Source organism: Oryctolagus cuniculus, chromosome 8 (genome assembly GCF_051225735.1).
Source record: "Oryctolagus cuniculus isolate XC-2025 breed Fujian yellow rabbit chromosome 8, ASM5122573v1, whole genome shotgun sequence".
In the NCBI taxonomy this organism is placed as follows: domain Eukaryota; kingdom Metazoa; phylum Chordata; class Mammalia; order Lagomorpha; family Leporidae; genus Oryctolagus; species Oryctolagus cuniculus.
This window is the reverse complement of record NC_142874.1, coordinates 95990834-96007691: the sequence shown is the minus strand read 5'-3', so window position 1 is coordinate 96007691 and position 16858 is coordinate 95990834. Positions and strand designations below refer to the sequence as shown.

The 16858-nt window shown below is 43.3% G+C and overlaps 1 long non-coding RNA gene across 2 annotated transcripts in view; it reads right to left on the bottom strand.

The window, feature by feature from the left end:
* LOC138843525 (uncharacterized) overlaps window positions 1–16858 on the bottom strand; it is a 56259-nt gene continuing 39401 nt past the window's right edge. The window contains exons 1-2 of one of the 2 annotated variants that reach the window (XR_011378338.2): window positions 10005–10356; window positions 1–183 (exon numbers count right to left, since the gene is read on the bottom strand). This is a non-coding gene — a long non-coding RNA (uncharacterized LOC138843525). Of the gene's footprint in view, window positions 184–10004; window positions 10357–16858 lie in introns of those variants that run through there. The other variant, XR_016212397.1, reaches the window with a different exon arrangement.

Sequence of the window (16858 nt, the reverse complement as noted above, 5' to 3'; positions counted from 1 at the left end):
TGTCCACCCTTCACAGAGAGCCTCTAGATGTTAATCTTTTAATAAATATGAATTGATAAGGATATTTTGGATGTTCGAAAGTGTGTAGCACTCAAGGGGGCCTGTCCCTCAGAGTTATGGAAATAGTTACTAAGACATGGAGTCTCCAGGTACAAAACAGATGGGCCCCCAACAAGGCGTATTCTAAAAAAAAAAGAGAGAAGAAAGAAAGAAATCAGTGATGGTTGGTAAGGATACCAAAGGAAGATTTACTGATAAAACATTACAATCTTCTGTCTTGTTCCTGGATTTCTGCCAACTTTTAGATTCAAAACCCCATTGGCTGATGAAGTTAGGTATCAGGAGAAAAGAACCGCAGCAAGCAGTATGGCTGATAGTCCCACAGTCTTTCCCAAAGGGATCTACAGCCATTTGGCAATTGCATGCCTTGGAAAGGGGGACTATTCAAATATTTCTTTCTTTTTTGTTTTCAAAGATTTATTTAGTTTATTTGAAAGGCAGAGTTACAGAGAGAGGCAGAGCCAGAGAGAGAGGTCTTCCCTCTGTTGGTTCACTCCCCAAATGACCGCAACAGAGTTGAGCTGAGCTGATCTGGAGCCAGGAGCCAGGAGCCAGGAGCTTCCTCTGGGTCTCCCACAGAGGTACAGGGCCCCAAGGACCTGGGCCATCTTCCACTGCTTTCCCAGGCCATAGTAGAGAGTTGGATTGGAAGAGGAGCAGCCGGGAGTCAAATCATTGCCCATATGGGATGCTGGTGCTGCATGCCAGGGCTTTAACCCGCTGTGCCTCAAACATTTCTAATATTGTTAGATTCAGGTCTGCCCTGAAACTGATACCCAGCACCGTAGCATTATTCTAGCCCCAGTGTAGTTATGTGGCATTGAGGTATTAAATGGGATCCTGGTCAGGGTCTGGCTTACAGAGAGTCTACTCCATCAACAAACCCATGGTGTAGGTATAACCAAAATAGGCACACTTGATAATTGGCCTCTTGGCCCATGGGAAAAGAGCTATCATAAGGGGTAAGGTCCAATGCAGGCCTCTAAAACTGCCCCTCCCCTTACTCTAATTAAGATAATAAACCAGGGGTGGGGGTTGTGGTGCAGCTGTTTAAGCTACCTCTTGGGACACCCACATCCCATGTCACTATGATTTAAGTCCAGGCCACCCCTCTTCCAATACAGCCTCCTGCTAATGCACTTTGCTCAAGTGCCTCAGTCCCTGACACCCATGTGAGAGACCCAGGCTCCTGGCCTTGGCCTGGTTCTACCTGGGCTGATATGGGTATTTTGGAAGTAAGACAATAAATAAAATATGTCTCCCTTTCTCTCTGTCAGTTTGTCTTTCAAATAAGAAAAGCTTTTTAGAAAAAGATAACAAACCAGGGGCAGGTGCTGTGGTACAGTGGGTTAACGCCCTGGTCTGAAGCACCGGCATCCCATATGGGCACCAGTTCTAGTCACGGCTGCTTCTCTTCGGATCCAGCTCTCTGCTATGGCCTGGGAAAGCAGTGGAAGATGGCCCAAGTCCTTGGGCCCCTGCACCCGTATGGGAGACCAGGAAGAAGCTCCTGGCTCCTGGCTCCAGATCAGCTCAGCTCAACTCTGTTGCGGTCATCTGGGGAGTGAACCAACAGAAGGAAGACCTTTCTGTCTCTCTCTTCCTCTCCTCTTTCTGTGTAACTCTGACTTTCAAATAAATAAATAAATCTTAAAAAAAAGATAGAGAACCAAAAGAAATATATTTATCAGAAGAATAGTGATTGATAATAGCACTCTTAAAGCTTGAAAGGATGCAGGGGTAGTATTTCCTATCATATCTTGATTTATTTCACCAGTCTACCACATGGAACAGCTCTATAAATCTCAGACTGTTGAAAACCAAGCAGAAGCCCCAAATGCTGCTGATGTACCTGATATATCTTTTGGCATAAAAAAGGTTTAAACTAATATATTGTTGGGGCTGGTGTCATGGCATAGACGGTTAAGCTGCTGCCTGCATGGCTGATTCAGGTGGCTTCAATATATGATGTATTCCCATTAATTTGGTGGAATTTCCATTTCTTTTTAAGTTTTTTAAAAAGGTTTATTTATTTATTTGAATGTCAGAATTAGAAATGGAGGGAGGGAAAGAAGGAGAGGGGGAGGGTCTTTATCTGCTGTTTGATTCCACAGTCAGCAGCAGCAGCAGTGAGGGGGGAGCCAGGCCAAAGCCAGGAGCTAGGAGCTTCATCTGGGTCTCTCACATGAGTGACAGAGGCCCAAGAACTGGCCATCTTCTGCTACTTTTCCCAGGCTACAAGCAGGAAGCTGGATCAGAAGTGTGGGGTTGGTATTGTTGTATAGTGGGTAAGGCCACCTCCTGCAACCTAGGCATCCCATATAGGCACCAGTTTGAGCCCCGGCTGCTCCATTTCTGATCCAGCTCCCTGCTAATGCACCTGGGAAAGTAGTAGAGGATGGCCAAGTGCTTGGCCCCTGCACCATGTGGGAGACCTGGATGAAACCTGGCTCCAGCCTGACCTAGTCCTGGCTGTTGTGACCATTTGGGAGTGAACCAGCAGATGGAAGATCTCTCTCTTTCTATCTCTCACTCTCTCTCTTTACTCTGATTCTCAAATAAATAAGAATAAATTTGTTTTTAAAAAAGAAAATTTTCAATAAATTAATGTTGAGACATTTTGTCAGAACTTGCCATACTACAAATGGAATTTCTAGTCTGAGTACTAGTAATTAATATGACATCAAATTCATCAGAGATTGTAAACAGATTGATGAAAAATGTACTTTGAACTTTGAAAATATGAGTGGATATGAGGAAGGAATATTTTCACTTGACTCTGACTTAAATAAGCTTTGATGGCTTAATGCTCCACAGAGTATTAAATATGATTCTGACTGTAAATCTGCCCACTGCCTTTGTCACTCACTGCCTATTTTCATTCACATACTGGTAACAAGCAAAAAGTACTGCTGGTCTGATCCAATGGCTTCTGATAGGTATTTCCTGTAGAAAGAGCAACCTGTATTTATCACAATCGCCTAATGTAACCTTAGTGGCATACCTTAAAATGTTTCATTACCACCTAAACAAAGAAATGTTCCAGAGATGGAAGGAATGAAATCAGAGTTTCCTTAGACAGAAGAGGATATGTTTGTTATTTAGGAACCTAGCATAAGCAAAAGAGGGGACTTAATCCTGAGTCTCTTTGATTTGGAAGAACTTAGAAAGGATAAGAATGCAAGTAGGTCTCAGGAGCAGGGAACCTGAATGACTCCAAAACTTCCTGTCTCTTATCTGTGTCCTCCATGTCTGCTTCATTCTCACTATAAATCGACTTCCTGCAAATGGAAGGAAACTTGGCTGCTAAAACCTCTGGACCTCACCGACATCCCAAAGGCTTTGCCACCATGATGGTACCGACTTCAGTGGTCCTGTGTTAAAGCAATAATATGGACGGCAGAGTTCTGGGTCAGGTGCTTGTGCCCGTCAACCAAGTCCAGCAAGGGTGGGTGTTATGATGAAGGACCAAACTTGGATTCTATGATCACCTGTGGACTGGTCAACTCTGACCAGGGTGGGAGAAGGCATTTGTAACAATTTAGTAGCTTTTGTGACTCCATAGTTGGAGGGGAAAGAAGAGCAGGTTACAGAAAATGGAGAGAGTAATGGGCTGCCAAGAAAGGAGTGTTTGCTACAGAAGAAAAGCTGAGGCAAGCTAAGATCATATGCAGTTGAGTGGTTAGCCAGATTGACCAGCATGGACATTATAAAATGAATGAGCTTTGACCACAATACAGTAAAACCAACCAATATTTTCAAAGAGCAATAATAAGAAAACATTTGGGGGCCAGCTCCATGGCACAATAGGTTAATCCTTTGCCTGTGGTGCTGGCATCCCATATGGGCGCTGGTTCGTGTCCCCACTGCTCCTCTTCTGATCCAGCTCTCAGCTGTAGCCTGGGAAAGCAGTAGAGGATGGCCCAAGTCCTTGGGCCTCTGCACCCTCATGGGAGAACAGGAAGAAGCACCTGGCTCCTGGCTTCAGATCGGCACAGTTCCTGCTGCTGCAGCCATTTGGGGAGTGAACCAATAGAAGCAAGACCTTTCTGTCTCTCCCTCTCACAGTCTGTAACTCTACCTCTCAAATAAATAAATAAAATCTTAAAAAAAAAAAAAAAAAAGAAAACATCCAGAGCTATGCACTTCAATGTTTTACAGTGGTAACCTCAGGGCTAGCATTGTGGCACTGTGAGTAAAGCCGCCACTAAGGATGCCCGCACGCCATACCAGAGTGCCTGGTTCAAGTCCTAGCTCCTGTACAGTTCTGATTCAGTTTCCTGCTAATGTTCATTCTGGGAGGTAGCAGATGAAGGCTCAAGTACTTGTGTCCCTGACACCCACACAGGAGGCCCAGATGTAGTTCCTTGCTCTTGGCTTCAGCTTGGCCCAGCTCCGGCTATTGTGGACATTTGAGGAGTGATTGAGGAGTGATTAAGTAGTGAATAAACCATGGAAGATCAGTCCCCCGTCACCCCCCCCCCACCACCACCTACACCTTTCAAATAAAATGAAAGCTTGAAAATACTACTTTCCAAAGATGTATTTATTTATTTGAAAGGCAGAGTTACAGAGAGGGAGGGGGGGGGGGAGAGAGAGAGAGAGAGAGAGAGAGAGAGAGAGAGAGGTCTTCCATCTGCTGGCTCACACAATAAATGGCTGCAACGGCCACAGCTGTGCTGATCTGAAGCCAGGAACCAGAAACTTCTCCTGACTCTCCCATGTAGGTGCAGGGGTCCAAGGACTTAGGCCATCTTTCACTGCCTTCCCAGGCACATTATCAGGGAGCTGGATTGGAAATGGAGCAGCTGGGATTCGAAACAGTGCTCATATGGGATGCTGGCACTGCAGCAGCAGCCACAAAAATAATATTTAAAATTAGGAGAAAAATAGCTCTTAGACTCTGAGGAGAGTATCTATAAGACAAATGTCATTCAAGCTGATGAAACTGGTGAGGTACTGATATAAGATCAGAAAATGCATTTGAGTCTAGATAAAAAGAAAGAAAAATAAGTGTTCAGAAGATTCTGAGCCAAGAGGAAGTTGGTTAGGAATGATTCAAATATTTCTAAGTACCAAGTTGTTGCACTGGACCAATAATTTAAATAATAACAAAAATGGGAGGTGTGTGTGGGGTAAACTTGGGTGATTCACAAAGCTACAAGAAAGGCATGCTGCCAAGTGACAACAAAATGAGAAAATGTAATGCATTCATTACCCGATTAGGTGAAAAAAGATATTTGTCTTCACAAACTAAAAAAATTGTCAACTTCTACTCCAACTGGAGATAGAATTTCACGTTACAGCACATTTTTTTCTAAGAATCACTAGTGTGGCTGCTTTTAGTTATGCAAGTATAAGAAAAGAGACACCCTTTGCCCTTTATTTTGTGCCTTACACAGGTTACCCTTTTTGATCCCCCTTGGTATGCAAATTTTTATAGAAATCAATAAGCTTCCTTAGTAGAAAGAAGCCAAGACCTTGACCCCTTCTCCTTTGACATCCCAATTCAATAGAATCTATCTAACAGATTGGATGGTCCCAACTGATGCCCTCTGGCAGAGAAGAACAGGAAACCACCAAGAGGTAATCATGAAGAGAGGGGTCATCTAGAGGGACATGACCAAATTCTATTGGCAAAACAAGTGGTGAGAAGCCTTTCACCTCTCCATTTCCCATCTTCCTTGTCTTGGAGGGCATGTTCCTAAATATAAGTTAAAATGCTATAGCTTTGGGACCAAGCATAGGGTGATCTGTAATCCATTTGGCCTAGCACAGCTATCACGGGTGCAGTAGCAGACAAAAGTATAACCCCAAGCTAAGACTGCTAGTGGACTGGTCTATTTCTCTAATTGTCTCTTCCACAACTAAATATCCTGGAATTAGAACATTCACCTTTGGACTGGTAGTTTCTAAGTTCTTAAAAAATTGAAGGTGACCAATCTTCTATTGTTCTGTTACACAGCCAGGTAGTGTCTCTCGCAGAGGTTGTCCTACAAAATAGACAGGGACTGGATCTACTGTTTCTCTCTCAGGGGGGTTTCTGTGTGTCATCAGATGAATCCTGCTATTTTTATAACAAATCAGACATAATAAGACATCCTACAAAAGAAAATCTAGAATGCCAACAAAAAGGAGAAACAAACATCTCCTAGTACCATATCTGGTTTAACTGGAATCCCTGGCTGACTACCCTCCTAACTTGTCTTGGACTCACTCGTTCTCATCAGGCTAGTAATTGTTGGTCCTTGTATCCTTAACTGGTTGCTAACTTTACCAAGCAATGCATAGCTTCTGTTAAACTCATTTGAGTGCTCATTATAACCCTTTGGACAATGAAGACGACCAAATGCTTTGACTCTTTACTAAAAAGAAGTGGGGAATGAAGTGGAAGGAGAAACTGAAGTGACTCCATATTGGCCGATGTCTCTATTTTCACCCACTCCATGTGAACAACTCCAGGACTTTTCAAAACCCAGGCTGTGGCTCTGTGAAGTCTCCCCACTGAATCCTGTTTGGCAGTACACCCAGCACCTGTAATTGTTCTGAATAGCATCTGCAATTGTTTGTAAAACAGTAACGGCCAAATGTTGCTCCCTGTACCTTGTTCCTATTTGTTTCCCTCCAAATGGGAAGGCAGTTTTCAGCTTTAAAAGCCCGACCCTTGCCTCTGCTTGGGGTCCAGAGATCTAGAGGCATGAGCCTGCTCTCAGTTTCTGGCTAATAAAGGACTTAATAAAAAAATTCAAGGTGAAATGTCATATCAGAGATAGCTCCCCCAGTAAGTAGAAATTACCAAAATTTAATAACGATGCGGCTGGCATTGTGGTGTAACAGCCTAAGCCATCACCTGCAGCACCAGTATCTCATATGGGTACTAGTTTGAGTCCCAGCTGCTCCACTTCTGAACCAGCTTCTTGTTTATGTGCCTGGAAATGCAGCAGAGGATGGCCCAATTGTTTGGGCCCCTGTACCCACATGGGAGACCTGGAAGAAGACCTTGGCTTTGGCTTGGTCTCGCCCTGGTTGTTGCAGCCATTAGGGGAGTGAACCAGGGAATGGAAGATATCTGTGTCTTTTCTTCTCTCTGTATAAATCTGCCTTTCAAATAAATAAAATAAAGTGTTTTTTTTTTAATTCAATCACGATGACTTGGGTGTAAGTTTAGGGAAGCGCAAAATGGTTGTGACTGGTAACCAAGAAGCTTAAAACTAAGTGGTTGCAATGTAGCCTGCTTGAACAATAACAAAAAAATGTTTTAACAAAGGGGATGGGACTGTTGGTGGTCTCCTTCTCATCTTAAAAAGAAATGCCCAGAAGGATGAATTTGACTGTGTGTTGCCTGCATTGCTCAGGCCCTAGAATGCAAGCATGGGAACTGACCTGTATGCCAAGAATCTCCTTTTGTCATGTTAACAAAGTCATGACATTTGCCACTACTGAACAGGTCATAATACTCAAGTTCAACCCTATAAAATTAATGCTGATCATTACAGCCAGATGAATGCTGATGAAGGTAAATAGTGTAAAAAGTTGTGGAGGTGGCCCCTGACTAGGCTTGGTCCAAGTTCTTGTCTCCACATGACAAAGAATTCAAGGAAGAGACACAGATACAAATGAGATTAGTTTAAAGTGAAAGTACAAACTCCAGAAATGAGCCTGAACAACTTCAGGAGAGAGAACTGCAATGAACAAGTTTTGAGACCATACTATCTGGAAACATAGTGAGTGGTGGTTGGGGTGAGACTTAACTGAATATTCAGAGGGTGGAGTTTGGGGCCAGCCTTGAATACTATCAGTTTCTATGCTCCCCCTGTTTTTTAAATCTTGGAAATGTCATGGCGTTAGATGAATGAGGGGGGTGATTGTGTCAGTCATGGTAATTTTATTATAACAACATGGTAATGACCTAGAGATCCTTGCAGGAACACAGTCTGCAACAATATTGGATATTTCTAGCCAGTACTGGGTCTTAGCAGTGGAACCTGGGCAGCAGCAGCCTGCAGGGAACAGGGTGGGGGTAAGGGTGGTGCGTGTGGAGCTGTGGTGCACATACTAGCAACCCTCAGCTCCTCTTTGTTTGCTATCTCCCTGCTCATATCAAAACCATATAAGTCAGCCAGTGTCGTGGCCTAGCAGATAAAGCCGCAATCTGCGACGCCAGTGTCTTATATAGGCACCAGTTTGAGTCTCAGCTGTTCCACTTTAGATTCAGCTCTCCGCTAATGCATTGGGAAAAGCTGTGGAAGATGACCCAAATGTTTGGGCCCCTGACACCCATGTGGGAGACCCCAATGAAGCTCCTGGCTCAAGCCTGGCCCAGTCCCAGCCCCAGCCCAGCCTCAGACATTGTGAACCAGCCGAGTGAACCAGTGGATGAGAACCTCTCTCTCTGTTTCTGTCTCTGTGTGTAACTCTTTCAAATTAATAACTAAATCTTAAAAACAACTAAAACACCATATGAGTCTTCTTTTACCTCATCTAAATGTTTGTTTTCCTGAACTCTTTACCCTGGTCAATAATAAAGTCATCTTCCAGTCTCTGTTTTTCTAAAAATCTTGTCATCATCCCTCCAGTGATGGACTCTCTCTCATCCTCCAAATACAGTAAATTAAATTTTAGCAATTATTTTGCTATTCTCAAATAGTCTCTCCTTTTTATTTTCCCTACTTAATATAGAGAATATCTATAGATCTATAGCTTAGCTTTCTCCATGTGGAAACAGCAGTTCTTACCTTTCTTAAAAAATATTTATTTCTTTGAAAGTCAGAGAGAGAGAGGGAGAGAGACAGAGGGATCTTCCATCTGCTGGTTCATTCCCCACGAGGCTACAACAGCTAGGATTGGGCCGGGCTGAAGCCAGGAGCCTGGAGCTTTATCTGGATCTCCCACATGGGTACAGGAGCCCAAACACTTGGGCCATCATCTGCTTTTCCCAGGCACATTAGCAGGGAGCTGCATGGGAAGTGGAGCGGCCAGGACTTGGACTGGCATCCATATGGGATGCCAACACTGGAGGCGCAGCTTAACCTGCTGTTCCACAACACAGGCCCCAGGAGTTCTCATCTTCTGGAGTCCTACTGGCACCTTCTTATAGTTTCCTTATTCTAGACAAAAGCAGAGGTACATCACCCATGGTAGAAAGTTAGAAGAGGCGGCATAACTGAGAGGATAAGCAGATAAATTTGACCTTATTCAAGTCAAGGTTTTTGCAGAGGTTATGGAGGTTGACTTACCAACATGGGTCTATCTAAGTCAGTTACCACATTGTCAACATTTGGAGTTAGGTAATTCTTGCTTAGGAGGGCTGTTCTAGGCACTGTAGAGTGTTTAGCACTAACGCTGGATTCTACTCAATGGTAGAATTTGCACCTTTTGTCTATCATGTGACACCAAAAATACCTTTAGAAACTGTCAAGTACCTCTGGAGGGCTAAATCACCTCAGGTTGAGCATCACTGGTGTGAGCTGTTTATGGTAAACCCAATTATTTTTTCCAGTGGCAGGGTGAGGACTGGGCAGGTATACCAAAACCAGCCAATGTGGCATTTAGGTGATGTCCACTAGAGGGCTTTTGGGAAGATTTCTTCACTCAGAGGACACTGAGCCTGAAGCAACACTATACTTTTCTTGCTGTAAGTTGTGTCTGTGAGTACTCATACTACTATGGCCATCTCCTGACCATAAGAAACAAGCTTTAGGACAAAGCCAACATGGAGGGAGAACTAGAGAAATGTAGGATGGACAGTAGGAGATGGAAGAAATTTACATTCCTTACTTATCTAGCTGATAACGTCACTAAATGTACCTTTAAAAATTGTATCTCTGTACTACTGCTTATTTTTGAGTATATATGTACAGAAAGTACATATACAAAGTAGTATATATTCAAACTATCCATGCACACAAATGTGAGTATATTATATATACTGTTGGTTGTGTTACCTTTTTTTTGTTTAGCACATTTGTAGATGCCACCACTAAGAATATAGATGCCGGTGCCGCGGCTCACTAGGCTAATCCTCTGCCTGCGGCGCCGGCACCCCGGGTTCTAGTCCCAGTTGGGGCACTGGATTCTGTTCCGGTTGCTCCTCTTCCAGTCCAGCTCTCTGCTGTGGCCCGGGAGTGCAGTGGAGGACAGCCCAGGTCCTTGGGCCTTGCACCCACATGGGAGACCAGGAGAGGCACCTGGTTCCTGGCTTCGGATCACTTCGGATGTTGCAGCAGCCATTGGGGGGTGAACCAATGGAAAAGAAGGACCTTTCTCTCTGTCTCTCTCTCTCACTGTCCACTCTGCCTGTCCAAAAAAAAAAAAAAAAAAAAAAAAGAATATAGAAAGATCTATTATCTGCAAAGATGCACTGATTTATTTTATAGATGAAAAATAAATTATTTGACCCGTTTAATACAGTCTTTTCTGTGTTTGCTTGTTTTAAGTTTAAGAATTTTTTTTTTTTTTTTGACAGGCAGAGTGGACAGTGAGAGAGAGAGACAGAGAGAAAGGTCTTCCTTTTGCCTTTGGTTCACCCTCCAATGGCCGCCACGGCCAGTGCGCTGCGGCCGGCGCACCGCGCTGATCCGATGGCAGGAGCCAGGTGCTTCTTCTGGTCTCCCATGGGGTGCAGGGCCCAAGTACTTGGGCCATCCTCCACTGCACTCCCTGGCCACAGCAGAGAGCTGGCCTGGAAGAGGGGCAACCGGGACAGAATCTAGCGCCCCGACCAGGACTAGAACCTGGTGTGCCGGCACCGCAAGGCGGAGGATTAGCCTAGTGAGCCGTGGCGCCGGCTATGTTTAAGAAATTTTTTGACTAACATGTAATACTTGTGTACATTTATGGGTTACAGTGCAATATTTCTTTTTTTAAATTTTTTTTTATTTATTTGAGAGATACAGAGATGGAGATAGAGAGACAAACAGAGCTCCTATCCTATTTGAGGTTCACTCTCCAAATGCCTGTAATGGCTGGGGTTGGAGCCAGGAGCCAGGAGCCAAAAACTTAATCTAGGTCTCATACAACGGTGGTAGGAACCCAATTACTTGAGCTATCACCCCTGACTCCCAGGGTCTGCACTGGCAGGAGCTGGAATTAAGATCAGAGCCTAGAATCCAATCCAGGAGTTCCAAAGTGGGATGTTGGCATTTTAACCAACAGGCTAAACACCTGGTCCCCAGTGCAATACTTCAACATGTGTATACATGGCATAAACTAATAAAATCAGGCAATTAGCATTTTTATTTCCTTATCTTTTCTTTGTTTGGCACTTACCAGTTCCTGTCTTCCCATTTTTTATGCAGTAAATAATGCATTATTGTGGACTATATTCATCCCACTGTGTTGTAGAATTCCAGATCCTATTTATTTCTTTTTAAAAAAGATTTATTAATTTGTTTGAAATGCAGTTACAGGGAGAGTGTAGAGGGTGGCAGAAGAGACAGAGGGAGAAAGCATCATACATTTGTTCACTCACCAAATGGCTGCAACAGCTGGGACTGGGGCAGGCTGAAGCCAGGAGCATGAAATTCCATTTGGGTGTCTCACATGGGTAGCAGGGGCCCAAGTACTTGTGCCATTTTCTGCTGCTTTCCCAGGCCCTTTAGCAGGGAGCTGGATGGGAAGTGGAATAGCTGGGACTTGAATAGGTACTCATATAGGATGCCAGCATCACCCCAGAACCTGTTTCTTCTGTTTTGATTCTCATTGTTCAACCAGTCCCTATCCCTGTAATGTTCCTTTTTTTAAAAAAAAAAATTATTTATTTATTTGAAAGTCAGAGTTACACAGAGAAAAGAGAAGGAGAGAGAGAGAGAGAGAGAGAGAGGTCTTCCATTTGATGGTTCACTCCCCAATTGGCCGCAACGGCCGGAGCTGTGCTGATCCTAAGCCAGGAGCCAGGAGCTTCTTCCGGGTTTCCCATGTGGGTGCAGGGGCCCAAGGATTTGGGCCATCTTCTTACTGCTTTCCCAGGCCATAGCAGAGAGCTGGATCGGAAGTGGAACAGCCGGGTCTCGAACTGGTGCCCACAGGGGATGCCAGCGCTTTAGGTCAGGGCGTTAACCTGCTGCACCACAGCGCCAGGCCCAATGTTGCCTTTTTAAATATTTTTCTAATGTAAAGGATGGTTTGATTAATTTCCATTATGCTATGTCATTTCACGTGTATGTCTATGGAATAGCCTTCAGAAGAGGAACTGTTTGGTAAAAGCTCATGTGCATGTATAATCTTTTAGAGATATTATAAAACATTCTAGGCCAAGGTTGAATGAATTAACACTCTCAGTAGCATATGGCAATGCTGCCTCATATCCTGACAAAGTAAGATATCAAACTTTTGTGCTACTGTAATTTCATGAAATACAGTATTATAATGTTTTCATTTACATACATCTTCTAATGAGTAAGTTGAAGGTTTCTTCTCATTTTTAAGGAGAATACAGGGGCTGGCCCTGTGGCACAGCAGCAGGTTAAGTTGCCACCTACAGCACCAGCATCCCATATGGTTCAACTCCTTGCTGCTCCACTTCCCATCCAGCTCCCTGCTAATAGCCTGGGAAAAGCAGTGGGAGATGGCTCAAGGGCTTTAGCCCCTGCCACCCATGTGGGAGACCCAGAGGAAGTTCCTGGATCCTGGCTTTGGAGCCCCGGAAATTGCGGCCATTTGGGGAGTAAACCAGCACATGAAAGATCTCTCTCTCTGAGGTTCCCTCTCTCTGTGTAACTCTATCTTTCAAATAAATAAATAAATCTTTAATTTAAAAAATTATATGTAAATTTCCTTGGATGATGTATCTGTTCATGTCTTTGTCCATTTTCTATGGGATTTTTAGGTCATTGCATTATTGACTTTAGAAGCTCTTTATAGAGTAAGAAAACTTTCCCTTTGTGAACCAGGCCAAAGCTAGGAGTCAGGAACTCAATCTGTGTCCTCCACATTGGTGCCAGGGACCCAATTATTTGAATTATCACCTGCTGCCTCCCTAGATATAATACATCAGCAGGAAGAATATGGCATGAGGTCAGGACGTGAACCCAAGTAATCCAATATGGGATGTGGCAGGCCAAAGCAGCAGGTTGAACACTGCACCAAATGTCTGTCCTCTCCTCACATTTTAGATACCAGTGGCAAGCATCTTGGTACCATTTCACCTGTGCTTCTGACCAGCTAGCTATGAGTTGGGATTTCCATGACACCTTCCTTGAGTTCTATTAATTTGCCAGGCTGCCTCAAAAAATTCAGGGGAACAATTACCAGTTTATGAATAAAAGGCATTACAAAGGACACAGATGAAGAGATGCACTGCATGAGGTATCAGGGAAGGGGTGCATAGTTTCCATGCTCTCTCTGGGAGCCCCAAGATCCACGAACCACATCTTCAGATACTTGGAAGCTCTCTGAACCCTGTCCTTTGAGTTCTTATGGAGACTTCATTGCGTGGGAATGACTGCTGATAGTCTGGCTGGTGAATCTCCAAGGCCTGTGTCTGCTCACATTCTTTAGCTCTCCTTCCTCTTGCATGGGGCAGGAACCTTCTGGAATGAGGAGGGTCTTATGATCTTTTGGGCAAAGACACATCAGAAAATTTCTCCATAGCCAGCCAATAGCTGGTGAAAATTATAACTTCTATGACCTGCCTTGGAGAATGAATTGTAGCTGAAAATCAATATATATGTGATACTACTGCAAAAAGTTTGTGGAAAAGAACAAAAATAAAAGTTTATTTAGGTGCAAAAATTTCAAAATCACAGTTTTTTCATAATCTGCATTTTCCAGGAACTATCTGAAGAACCCTTGTATGTATGGCTTTTAATTTTTTTGCACCAAAATAAACTTATCTCTTTAAAAAAATAATTTTTGTTTGAGAGGCAGAGAGATAGAGTGCTCTCATCTGCTGGCTTACTCCCCAAATGCTCATAGCATGGGTCAGGGCTGGATCCAGGAGTTGGAACTCAATTCAAGTATCCAATATGGGTGCTAGGAATCTGATTATTTGAGCCATCATTTACACCTCCTAGAGTTTGCATTGGCAGAAAGACGGAGTCAGGAGCCAGAGTCAGAAATGAAATTCAGGTACCTTGCTATGGCTAAATACCAGAATATAACAGTCATGCCAAGAGATTGTGCTCTTAACCTCTAAGGTTTTTGCCTCTCTATTTTTTTTCAGCTTAGTCCAAATTCTTCTGTATTTAGAAGACCTTTTATTATGGAAAATTCCAAAGAGTACACAAAAATTGTAGGAACAGTAATGAATTTCATTTACCCAGCACCCAGCTTTAACTGATGTGGTCTCATGAGCTTCCAGCTTCTTGATATGAGCTCGAGAAATCCTCCCTAGCTTCCATCCAGGAGAAGGAAGCCCTGTGGGCCTGTTTTCACCTTTCAGATTTCCTCTAAGTCTTAAACCCAGTACCTGGGCTATCCTGAGTTAGCTGTTTTTTATTGTAACTGTTAAAGACTTACCAGGCTTTAAATCGGCCCCATCCTCTTTATTTCCACTCTAGTTGTCCCACTTTGGATCTTCATAGCCTTTCATCTAAATTATTGCAATAGCAGTCTAATTGATCTTCCCAGATCCAATCAGGCATTTCTATTCAGTCTACCCTTCACACTGCTGAAAGTTTTTATCACAAGCCTAACTACAGCACTCCATTCAGAAGCCCAATAGTTGCACTCAGCTGCCTATTGAGTGAAGTACAAATAGTCTTTTTCCCATGAGAATCTGAGGTGAGCCTTTTCTATGCCTTATGAATATTGTACTTTCTGGATTGTAAGATGACATTGATTGTAATATATATCTTTGAATTATTTTTTACTTATTGTTTTAAATATGCAATACTTCACAAATTTGCACATCATCTTTCCTAAAGGGCCATACTCACACATTATTGACTTAATGACAGCTTTTGGTCAGGGACCAAAGGGCAAGGTAGAACCTACACATCACTGAGAAGATAAACTATGATTTCATAATTACTAAAATGCAGAGGCATTAAGAAATACCATTAGCATTAAAGAAAAGAGGTAAGATATTATAATTCAAAAATTAAACAGGGGCAGTCATTTGGCTTAATTTGGAATGTCTCTATCTCATATCAGAGTACCTGGATTCAAATCTGGCTTCACTTCTGATTCTAGCTTTGTGCTAATGCAAACCTTGGGAGGTAGCAGGTAATGACCCTAATATTTGGATTCCTGTCACCCACATAGGAAACCTGGACAGAGTTCCTGGTTTTGACCTTGCTCAGCCCTGGCTGTTGTAGGCATTTGAGGGAGAGAAGATTGGAGTGCTATCTCTGTCTGTGTCTACCTGTCTCTCTCAAATAAATTTAAACAAATAAATGAATGAAGCACAAAATATAAGGGTATATTAAATGATTACTTATAATCACAAACAGAGTATTAGAATAACAGCAAGAAATGATGGAATATTAAACTAAGTAATTACAGGAGATCTTAGCGTGGGCAAAGTTTATAGGGCCAGCAGGAAGTAATGCAGTGACCTAAGGCTAGTTTTGGGGTGGGTGGTGAACTGACATAATCTTTAGGTTCAAAGGAGTAAGGGAAGGGAACATTACCAGAAAGAGGAAAAGGGAATGGATGGAGCTGGACTCTGGTCAAGAGCCTTGGCTTTCAGTACAGGGAGCAAGCCATGGAAATTTGGTAGGGATGAGACCAGGAGAGTAAAAATGTCAACTTCCCTCTCCCCCGACCCTCCTATCTCCACATTAGCTGCAGCTAACTGGAAGCTGGAGGATACGCCAGTCTACCACAGCAGGTCAGCTCCCAGGATCCAGAGCACGATGGGGCAGAGTGGAGCATGGCAAAGAGGGGATCCTAAGGGCCAAATAGACAGTGTCTGTGTCTCCTCCTTTCCATTACTCTTCATATTTAATTACAGATTGTTTCCACTCATCTGAATTTTTGTCCTCTATATACTTAACATTCAAGCTCAGCCTAATTTCCATCTTTTTTTTTTTTTAAGATTTTATTTATTTATTTGAGAGGCAGAGTTGGACAGTGAGAGGGAGAGACAGAGAAAAAGGTCTTCCTTCTGTTGGTTCAGTCTCCAGTTTGCCGCAATGGCCCGAGCTGAGTCAATCTGAAGCCAGGAGCCAGGAGCCAGGAGCCAGGAGCTTCTTCCCAGTCTCCTACGTGGGTGCAGGGGCCCAAGCACCTGGGCCATCTTCCACTGCTTTCCCAGGCCACAGCAGAGAGCCGGATTGGAAGAGAAACAGCTGGGACTAGAACCAGAACCCATATGGGATACCGGTGCCGCAGGTGGAGGATTAACCTACTGCACCATGGTGCTGGCTCCAATTTCCATCTTTTCTATGATGATTTCTCAAATATGTCTGTCTTCCAATGTGTTTTCATAGAATTCTACTTGAGGGGTATGTGTTTGGCTTATCAGTTCAGATGCCAGTTAAGATTCCTGTGTCCCATATTGGACTGAGTGCCACTCTTGGCTCTGTTCTTGACTGCTTCTGACTCCAGATTCCTGCTTATGTGCATCCTGGGAGGCAGCAGTGATGGCTTAAACAATTGAGCTCCTGCCACCCCATATGGGAGACTGTATTGAGTTCCCAGTTTCTAACTTCTGTCCCAACCCAGTGCCAAACCCAGCTTTTGTAGGCATTAGGACAGTGAACCAGCAGATCTCTCTCCCTCCCTCTTTCTCTGCCTCTCAAATAAAGAAATAAAAATACTTTTTAAAATTATACTTATAATAAACTTTATACTTTTTTCAAAATTGACTTTTGTTTTTCGAAAGAGAGATTTATTTCTTTATTTGAAAGGCAGA